This window comes from Panthera leo, chromosome E1, assembly GCF_018350215.1.
Source record: "Panthera leo isolate Ple1 chromosome E1, P.leo_Ple1_pat1.1, whole genome shotgun sequence".
In the NCBI taxonomy this organism is placed as follows: Eukaryota; Metazoa; Chordata; class Mammalia; order Carnivora; family Felidae; genus Panthera; species Panthera leo.
The window spans coordinates 57,279,578-57,290,043 of NC_056692.1; the positions used below are offsets into that span (position 1 = coordinate 57,279,578).

At 49.4% G+C, this 10,466-nt stretch overlaps 1 non-coding gene across 1 annotated transcript; it reads left to right on the plus strand.

Annotated features, from left to right (window-relative positions):
* Positions 1-249: 249 nt before the first annotated feature.
* On the plus strand, positions 250-322 carry TRNAE-CUC. The gene has a single exon. It is a non-coding gene; the product is annotated as a tRNA-Glu (tRNA).
* The last annotated feature ends 10,144 nt before the right edge of the window (positions 323-10,466 follow it).

The following is a 10,466-nucleotide window of genomic DNA, read 5'->3' on the forward strand; positions in this document are numbered from 1 at the left end:
TGCCAGGCGCCGGGAAATCAGCATAACTGGAATGGCCCAGCCCTCCAGAGGCTCACAGCCTCCATGTTGGAAAAGACCTACAATCCAACGATGGCCATGAGCAAAGTGTTTCGAAGTGACGTAGGTTAGCAGGGTGGGGTTCACAGGCACAGGACCTGTGCAGTCCCACGGGCCGCCCACGTAGAAGGACCTCGCACTTGGGTTAATGCTCTGCTTTTGTTAGCCTTTAAACTCATCCATTCTGGGGGCGCCTGGCTGGCTCAGCCGGTAGAGCATGCGACTCTCGATCTCGAGGTCGTGAGTTCAAGCCCCATGTTGGACGTGGAGCCTACTTTTTTTTTTTTAATTTTTTTTAACGTTTATTCATTTTTTGATAGAGACAGAGCGTGAGTGGGGGAGGGGCAGAGAGAGAGGGAGACACAGAATCCGAAGCAGGGTGGAGCCTACTTAAAAAAAAAAAAAATGCATTCATTCTGCAAAGACTTATTGACTGCCTACTATGGGCCAGACACATCTCTGGGCGCTGAAGACGACACAGACACAAATCCAGGACAGGCAGCAGCAAATAATTATGGAAAACTTGTAAGATGCCAGATGGGAGTAGGTGCCCGGGAGGAGGGCAAGACTGGAGACAAGGTAAGGGCAATCCTAGGATGCTCGTTTGTGCAGTCTACAAATACAGAGCGACCGCCTACTATGTGCTACCACCTCGGGCACCTAGGCGGCTGGGATGGTTAATTTTACGTGTCGGGGCGCCTGGGTGGCTCAGTCGGTTAAGCGTCCGACTTCAGCTCAGGTCACGATCTCAGGGTCCGTGAGTTCGAGCCCCACGTTGGGCTCTGTGCTGACCGCTCAGAGCCTGGAGCCTGCTTCTGATTCTGTGACTCCCTCTCTCTCTGCCCCTCCCCCATTCGTGCTCTGTCTCTCTCAGTCTCAAAAATAAATACACATTAAAAAAAATTTTTTTTTAAATTTTACGTGTCAACTTGGCTTGGCTACACTACGATATTCAGTTGTTGGTCAAACGCCAGTCTAGACGTTTGCTATGACATTTATCAGATTTTTTAGACGCAATTAGCATTTAAATCGATAGGCTTGGAGTAGAGCAGATTACCTTTCAAGATGTAGATGAGGCTTATCTAATCAGTTGAAGCCCTTATGAGAGAGAGAGAGAGAGAGAGAGAGAGAGAGAGAAAGAGAGAGAGAAACTGAGGTCCCCTTGAAGGAGAAGGAATTCTGCCTCCTTACTGCCTTTGGACCCATCAACCCTTCCTTCCCTGCGTCTCCAGCCTGCCACCTCCCTGCAAATTTCAAACTTGCCAGCCCCGGCCAATTCCTTCACATCGCTCGCCCTCTCCCTCCCTCTCCCTCTCATTCTTGCTCTTTCTATATACCTTTTTACCTACCTCTCTCTCTCTCCCGTTGCTTCTGTTTCTCTGCAGAACCTGAACCCATACCGCAAAGCACAAGGCACGGCTACTGGTTCCCCGTTGCTCCCTAGCTGCCAGGGTCAGAATGCAAAGGGACAGAGGTGCGTCCCAGCCCAGGGACGCGTCTCAGGACTCCGCTCCTTGAAGTCTCTACCACAAAGAGCGTGGGAGCTGCCCCTACCCGTGCCAGTGGTCAGATCACAGGTGCCTTCCCATTTCCCCCTCCCGGGGGTCTGGGGGCGGGAGAGCCCCCCACCTTGCCCCTCGCCAAAGTGCCCAGCGGGCCCTTCGTGCAGAAGAGAGGCTTGCTTTCTTCCTGACGGCTGCTGTGTTCGGCTTGCGTTGGACCGACTCGGGATGGACTCACCTTGCGGCAGGTACGGCCCTTAAATCAAGCCCAATAAAATCTTGCAAAAGCCACTAATCACTGCAGCGGCTGGCACTGTGCATGCAGTAATCTGCACACACGGTCCCCACAGACGGACTGTGGCCTGCGCTGCTGCTGCAGCCATCTGGACGAGGTACAACAAGGCCTTTTAGTGAGAAGCACAGGATTCTCCAAAGAGATTTTTGCTGGAGTGCCAGGCTCTGCTCTTTTTTTTTTTTTTTTTTAACATTGAAACGCGTGTCATTGTTCCAGGACGCTGTTGTCTTCTGGGAACAAACACAGAGGCCCATTGTTTACGCAGCCAATTAGGAGCGGTGATTGGCCCCAACGCACAAAGGCCGGGTTGTGTCCCAACGGCTGAGGAGAGTGTCTCCGATTCACTGACACAGGTCTTGGGACGAAGGAGCCCGGGGCTGGTCGCTTACGGGATCCTGCCGAGCCATTTTCTCAGGCTCTGGAGCTGGCGGTGCAGCCTGGAGCTGGGGGAGGGCCTTCGAGCAGTTTCCCCCGTGTGGCTGCAAGGCCCGGTGGGGCTCTCCAAGGTCATATCTCACCCCGGGGCAGCCGCTGACCCTGAAGAGCTGAAGAAGAAAGGTGGATTCGAAGGAGGAGCTGGTAAACTGAGGCTTCCTGGGAGGGGGGTGGCGTGTGTATGCTCCCAATGGACGAAAATCCTTTGCCACCACACAGCCAACCCGGAGCCACCGTGAGCAAGCCACTTGGCATCCGGGGGCTCCAGAAAGAAGCTCTGTTGGGGGTGGGGGGTGGCAGAGTCACCCAAAGGCAACGACCATCTGCTTGAGTTTGACTTCTGTCAAGTAAGCCAACCCAATTCTTTCATCTGCTTTAAAACTAAGACCGGGGCGCCCGGGTGGCTCAGTCGGTTGAGCGTCCGACTTCATCTCAGGTCATGATCTCGAGGATGGTGAGTTCGAGCCCCTCCTCGGACTCTGTGCTGACGGCTCGGAGCCTGGAGCCCGCTTCGGATTCTGTGTCTCCCTCTCTCTCCGCCCCTCCCCTGCTCATGCTCTAACTTTCTGTGTCTCAAAAATAAACGTTAAAAATTTTTTTTAAAGATAAGACTAACGGGAGGAGGGGTATCTGGGTGGCTCAGTCGGTGGGGTGTCCAACTTCAGCTCAGGTCATGATCTCCCGGTTTGGGAGTTCGAGCCCCGCGTCAGGCTCTGCACTGACCGTTCAGAACCTGCTTGGGATCCTCTCTCCTTCTCTCTCTCTGCTCCTCTCCCACTTACACTCTCTCTCAAAATAAATAAATAACTTCAAACAATAAAAGACTAAGTGGGGGCAGACAGCTGTCTCAGTCGGTGGAGCAAATGTCTCTTGATCTCGGGGCCACGAGTTCAAGCTCCACACTGAGCGTAGATCTTATTTAAAAAAAAAAAAAAAGAAGAAAACGAACGGACATAAGACTTTCCCAAATAAATGCAGCAGTAACTAAAATCTTTTCTTCAGGGGTAAATTTCAACGATCAAACAGGTGGAAGAAAGCAAGGGGAGCTGCTTTTTCTATAAACGGCACTGACCCCTCCACATGGCATCTTTCCCAGAGAGGCAGCCCCCAAACAAGACCGAGAGCCCCCAGGTCCCAGCAGAGACAAGGACCTAGATCCGAGACCCTTTTGTATCCAGTAGGAGATTCGTTACGCAAATTATGGCCTGTTCGTTTGATAAAATGGTGTGTCTGCCATTAAGCTGGTTTTTATAGAGTTTGCTGTGATAACGTGAAAAATTACAACGTGAAAAAGTTTCTTCCTCCTAGACTAAACATGTTTCTTTTTTCCCCAGAGAGTAATTCAAAAACAATTCGTGGACTGTGAACGTGTCCATGGCTTTTTAAATTATGCTAAGATAGGAGTCTGGAAAGAAACACTTTTTTTTTACAAAAAATTTTTTTAACGTTTTATTTATTTTTGAGACAGAGAGAGAGACAGAACATGAACGGGGGAGGGGCAGAGAGAGAGGGAGACACAGAATCGGAAGCAGGCTCCAGGCTCTGAGCCGTCAGCCCAGAGAGCCGACGCGGGGCTCGAACTCACGGACCGCGAGATCATGACCTGAGCCAAAGTCGGCCGCTTAACCGACTGAGCCACCCAGGCGCCCCATGGAAAGAAACACTTTTAAATGTGAACATAATCTCGGGGCGCCTGGGTGGCTCAGTTGGTTGGGCATCCGACTTCGGCTTAGGTCATGATCTTGCGGTTCCTGAGTTCGAGCCCCGCCTCCGGCTCTGGTGCTGACGGCTCGGAGCCTGGAGCCTGCTTCCGATTCTGTCTCCCCCTTTCTCTCCGCCCCACCCCTGCTTGCGCTCTGTCTCCCTCCCTCTCTCAAAAATAAACAAACATTTAAAAAAAATTAAATGTTTCATATATTAAAAAATAAAATAAAATAAAACAAAATAAAATAAAATAAATTAAAAAAAAATTAAATGTGAACACAATCTTTGAGGACTGGGACAACGTGATATTTTTCTTCTTTCTACCTTTCTGTATTTTCTACCAGTTTTCATAAAGAGCGGGTATTATTTTATATCTGGAAAGAGTAAAATAAACATAAAGAAACAAACAAGTGGTTGCTGTGGGAGAACAGGGTGGCAAGTCTATTATCTAGCTTTTGCCTTGTTCCCGTATCACGTTTGCCCGTGGTCTGACAAGTGACAGCTGGGAGCCCTGCCCAGGCCTCCTGGTCGACTCCTGACCACACCAGATGCCAAATTTAGAGGTTTGGCAACATCTGAATTTTATCAGGTTTGGGTTGTTTTTTTTTTTTCCCCTCACTCTGGCTACACACACACACACACACACACACACACACACACACACACACACAGAATCTACACATTTTGGCTCATGGGGCTCAACACGCATGACAGCTTTGCAAGAAGCAGATTCACAGGGTACTCAACACAGTCCCCTTACGGGAAGATGACCCCCTTTCATCGAATCCTGCTTTCCGTTCTTCTCCAAGGGACACTGACCCTGGATGCCTGGCTGTGGGTGAGACAGATTCCCAGGGTCACGCTTTCCAACACAAAGGCTGCATTCCAGAGGTGACTTCTAGAGTCAACACGGGGTACCTCCCTGAGCTTCCTCCCCTGGGTCTAAGAGCAAGACCAGTCCCCATAGCGGCCCGAGTCATGTCTCTCTGGAAAAATGCCTCTAAGTCTTTCATCACGGCCACCACCTTACTTAATCTCCACATCCTCAACGTCTGTCCTTCCTTCCTTCCACAAACATTTCCTCAACACCGTCTACAGGGTGCCAGACACTATGCAAGGGCCGGGGAAGATCAGCAAGCAAAGGAACAAGCACTCTCTGCTCTGGTGGAAAGGACAGTCCAGTGGAAGGAAGGAGCGCTACCAATGGTCCATTTGTAAATGTAAATGAGGAAGTCGAAGGGATAAATGAGCGGATGAATGAATGCCTAAAAGGCCAAGGACCTGGATCCTTACTCTGTTCCATTCCACTGTGGTGCTGCCTGGAGAAGTATCCCCTGGTCCTCCCCCTCCCTTCTTCTCACGTCACTCCCCTGCATAAAACTCTCAATGGCTCCCTACTGCACACCAGATTACATTCTAACTCCCCAGCCTGGTGGCTCTCTGTGCTCTAGTTCCAAGCTACCTCTCTAGCTTCACTTCCTTCGAACCCTCCAGGATAACCTACGTACTATTATAACTGCTGCTGTGTTTATTTTGCCTGTCCAGAAAACTCACCTCTGCCGTTGAAATCTTACTCATGTGAGGGAGGGGAAGTATGCAGGATACAGGATTTGGTGAAGATCCAAATACTCATCTTCTAAAGTGGGAAGTCCAGGGGCGCCTGGGTGGCTCAGTCAGTTGAACGTCGGACTTCGGCTCGGGTCATGATCTCACAGTTCGTGAGTTCGAGCCCCGCGTCGGGCTCCGTGCTGACAGCTCGGAGCCTGGAGCCTGCTTCGGATTCTAGGTCTCCCTCTCTCTCTCTCTCTCTCTCTCTCTGCCCCTCCCCCATTTGTGCTCCGTCTCTCTCTCAAAAATAAATAAAATGTAAAAAAAAAATTTTTTTTAAGGCATGGATTTGTCTGTTTTACAGCATTTTTTAAAACCCTTTTTAAAGTGAGCTCTATGCCCAACGTGTGGCTTGAACTCATCACCCCAAGATCAAGAGTCACATGCTCTACTGACCGAGCCCAGCCAGGCGCCCCTAGTTTGGTTTGTAAAAGTTGTTTTTCATGCCCAATGAAGCAAGATAAAAATTTAAACAGGGAGTAAAAATATTAAGTGAGATGATGGCTCTAAAGTGCACAGCATAATGTCTGGCATGCGATCAGCAGAGAAGAAACAGTCATCGCCACTTGGATTTTTCCCATGAATCCTGCCACCAAGCAGAGGTGGGAGTGGGGACACCAGGCTCTCCCAGGTCATTTCATGTGGCAGTCCCACAACAGCAACCTAACCAATTTCAATTCCTCTGTTCAGGGTATACTTTCTTCTCCTTGCTTATTACAGCATCCGACCGACCAATGGCATGTCCATCTTCCTAAGACTACATTTCTCATGAAATCCCCATGGAAAGACTTTCTCGAAGGTCTTCTAGTGTGCGGTGGGGCAGTGGTAGCTGCTGGAAAACAAACAAACAAACAAACAAACACCAAAGTCTAAACAGGGCTTCACGTGATACAGGTGCATTTTTCACTCATCCGGCATTCCAAAGAGATGTTATTCTTGACGTCTCTGGAACATAAGCCCTTTTCGTTTTGAGGCTCCTCCACTCCCTGGAGCCCTGAGATCCTCTCCACCCAGGAAGGGGGGGTGGTGGGGGGAAGGAGCAAGGGAAGACATAACTGCTTCTCTGCTGTCTCCGTGTAGAAGTGAAGCACATCACTTCTGGTCACGTCCCATTGGCTGGAAGTAGTCACATGGCCCGACCTAGATGAGAAGGGGATGCTGGGGAATGTAGTCCCCGGCTTCACAGCCTCTGCTCAGGGGAGACTCACACTGCGGAGGGAGGGATGCATTTCGATGGAGGCGTCTCGGCCACCTGCAGAATGACCTCCAGAATCTTCATTTACTTATCCAAACTGTGTGGGTCCTGCCTCCCAACAGGGCCTTTCTGTAGTCCCAGCTGCCAGTCTTGTTAACATCTCTCCCAGTTAGTTCTGTATGTTCATTCCATGGGGCCATTCCATCCTTCTAGAGGTTTTTTCAAATACAAACTCCCTCTCCTCTTTGAAGACTTTTTCATTTCTTCTTTTTTTTTTTAATGTTCATTTATTTATTTATTTTTTAATTTTTTTTTCCAACGTTTTTTATTTATTTTTGGGACAGAGAGAGACAGAGCATGAACGGGGGAGGGGCAGAGAGAGAGGGAGACACAGAGTCAGAAACAGGCTCCAGGCTCCGAGCCATCAGCCCAGAGCCTGACGCGGGGCTCGAACTCACGGACCGCGAGATCGTGACCTGGCTGAAGTCGGACGCTTAACCAACTGCGCCACCCAGGCGCCCCAATGTTCATTTATTTTTGAGAGAGGCAGAGACAGAGCGTGAGCAGGAGAGGGGCAGAGAGAGAGGGAGACACAGAATGGGAAGCAGGCTCCGGGCTCCGAGCTGTCAGCACAGAGCCCGACGTGGGGCTCGAACTCACGAGCTGTGAGATCATGACCTGAGCCGAAGTCGGACGCTCAACCGACTGAGCCCCCCAGGCGCCCCGAAGACTTTTTCATTTCTATAACCCTGCACTGACTCACTGAAACTGAATTTCTGAGTTATGGAGTTTGAGAGTTGGACAGTTGGCAATATGGCCCACCCGCTTGATGTAAGAGAAGGGAAACGAGACCCAGGAAGGCTGAGGGAATCCCCAAAGCGTGGCATTCAGAGCAGACCTGTTTGCCCTGCATGTGAACCGTTCAGCAGGAACTTGGAAGGCAGCGACAAGTCATGACCTGAATTTTGCTGAGCCGGGAATTTGAATTATATATATGTACAGGGAATGAGCCTGGCTGACCTCCAAGCATTGAGTCTCCTTGTTGTGATGGGAGCCAGTCTCCAAGATGGCCCCATGGGCTCTGTCTCCTGATAGTCGCACCCCATGTAATCACTTCCCACACTGAGCCACGGTTGGTCTGTGTGAGCTACAACATCTGGCAGGAGTCACAGGGTGGTTGCTTGTAATATTTGACTATAGAGGACTTTGGCTTCTGTCATGGCGCCCCCTCATTCTTGGATCGCTCGCTTTGGGGGAAACCATGCCCTGAGCAGCCCTACGGAGAGGTCTATGCGACAAGAGAGCTGAAGCCTCCTGCCAACAGCAATGAGAGTGAGCTTGGGACAGATCCTCTGGCCCCCATCACAGACTCAGCCAGCACTCGCCCCAACCTCATGAAAGATTCTCAGCTAGGACCACCTTCTCGGCTGCTCCGGGGCTCCTGAGTCTCTGAAACTGTGCGACGCAGCACGGTTGCTGTTTTAAGCCGCTAAGTTTGGGGGTGATTTGTCACTCAGCAACAGATAACTAACACAGCCATTGTGGTTTTCTACTCAAAATCACATACGCGTTTTGGTTTACCTGGGAGGGGGAGAAAATCGAAAATCATAAAATATATTAAAGGTCTCTCTTTTTTTAAATTTGGGTTCTACAAAGTTCTCCTAAAATGTCAATTGTAAATGCCCAACATTCTGGTATTTCTTCTGTGTGCTGCCCTGAGTAACCAAATAAACGGAGAAAGAGAAAAAGAGAAAGAAAGGAAGGAGGAAGGGAGAGAGGGAAGGAGGGAGACTCCTACTCGTATTTATGGAGCACCCAGAGCCAGCACCCAGAGCCAGCTCTGCTCTGGGTGCTTAAGAGTCATTAGTGAACAAACAACACAGAAGGATTTTGCACTAATGGAGCTCACATCCCAACCGGAAAGAAAGAAACAACAAACACAATAAAAAGTAAGCTGTGTGCCACGGAAGGTAATAAATGCTGTAGAAAAGAGTAAACGCAGAACAGGGAGACAAAAGTGCCTCCAGCCTTATCATGTGTCCTCTGTTAGGGGCTCGGGGAGGAGTTACCGGTGAACTCCAAACGTCTGCAGTGCTTTGCGTCTGCCAGGTGCTTGCAAATATTTGCTCAATTCGTGCAAGGCTGAAGGAGCTAGCCCCGGAATGAGGGGTTCCCGCAGATGGCAAATCCAAGAGTTACTGGCTGCTGAGACACTCCTAGGCGACCATCAGATCTGTGAGCAGATTTGGGCCACAGAGAAGCCCAGCTGGGGGACAGCCTGGGAGGGAAAGCTTGCTTCCGTCCCTGGTGACAAGAGTCTCCTTTCATTCATTTCAACATGAACCACCTTCTCGCTCTCCGGGACACCAGATTGCCAATTTGACAGAAGAGGACGGAAGAAACAGCAGTGCCCCCGGAAGACTTCTGCTCAGTATCACGGGACCCAGACAAACGAGGCTGTTTTACATCCCCGAGCCCCTCGCAGAGGTGACATCCTCCTCGTGACTTCATCAGTCTTATGTTCTTATAGAACATCCTACATTCCATACAGGTGACCTTGCAGATTCTCACCCCTGAGTCTAGAAGGAACAGACGCAAGTAGGAAGCGAGCATTGTGAAGTGCCCAGGTGCTGGGCACATGCAAACCCAAGGCTTGCCTCCAGAACATTCCAAATGTCACATTATGATTCAGACCCAAAGAAACAAAGGCAAACAAAATATGCCTCCCATGGTTTAGGTATGCGGTCCCCTATAGCTTGGGGTTTGGGATTTGTTTTAATAACAGGCAAAGATAGGAGGAGTATGTCTTCCTAAGGGCTTAATACACCACAGACAATAAATTAAAACACATTACTATTAATGTAGAATAAAACAGTAATTTGTATTTAAATAGCTGTGGGTTCCAAAAGATCTAGAAAGAGAATTTTAGACCCATAAGGAAACTTAGGCTACTTTTAACTTTATTTAAAAGAAAGAAAGAAAGAAAGAAAGAAAGAAAGAAAGAAAGAAAGAAAGAAAGAAAGAAAGAGGGGCGCCTGGGTGGCTCAGTCGGTTAGGCATCCGACTTCGGCTCAGGTCATGATCTCACAGTTTGTGAGATGCTGTGTCTCCTTCTCTCTCTGCCCCTCCCCAACTTGTACTCTGTCTTTCTATGTCTCTCAAAAAATAAATAAATATTTAAAAAAATTGAAAGAAAGAAACAAAGAAAGAAACAAAGAAAGAAACAAAGAAAGAAAGAAAGGAAGGAAGAAAGGAAGAAAGAAAGAGGGCTCTTGGGTGGCTCAGTCGGTTAAGCATCCGACTCTGGCTCAGGTTATGATCTCACCACTCGTGAGTTTGAGCTCTGCGTCGGGCTCTGTGCTGATGGCTCAGAGCCTGGAACCTGCTCAGGATTCTGTGGCTCCGTGTCCCTCTCTCTCTGCCCCTCCCCTGCTCATGCTCTGTCTCTCTCTCTCTCAAAAATAAGTAAACGTTAAAAAAATTAAAAAGAAAGAAAAAGGTGGCATGCCTTCCATTTTTGGCAAAACACACCCTACTCCAGTGCACACATGCGTGTTTATACACACACACACACACACACACACACACACACACACACGTCTAGTCTCAGTAACAGAAGTGCCCCCTCCCCCTGCATCTGCCCAAGGCCCTTCTTACTCCAGGCTTAACC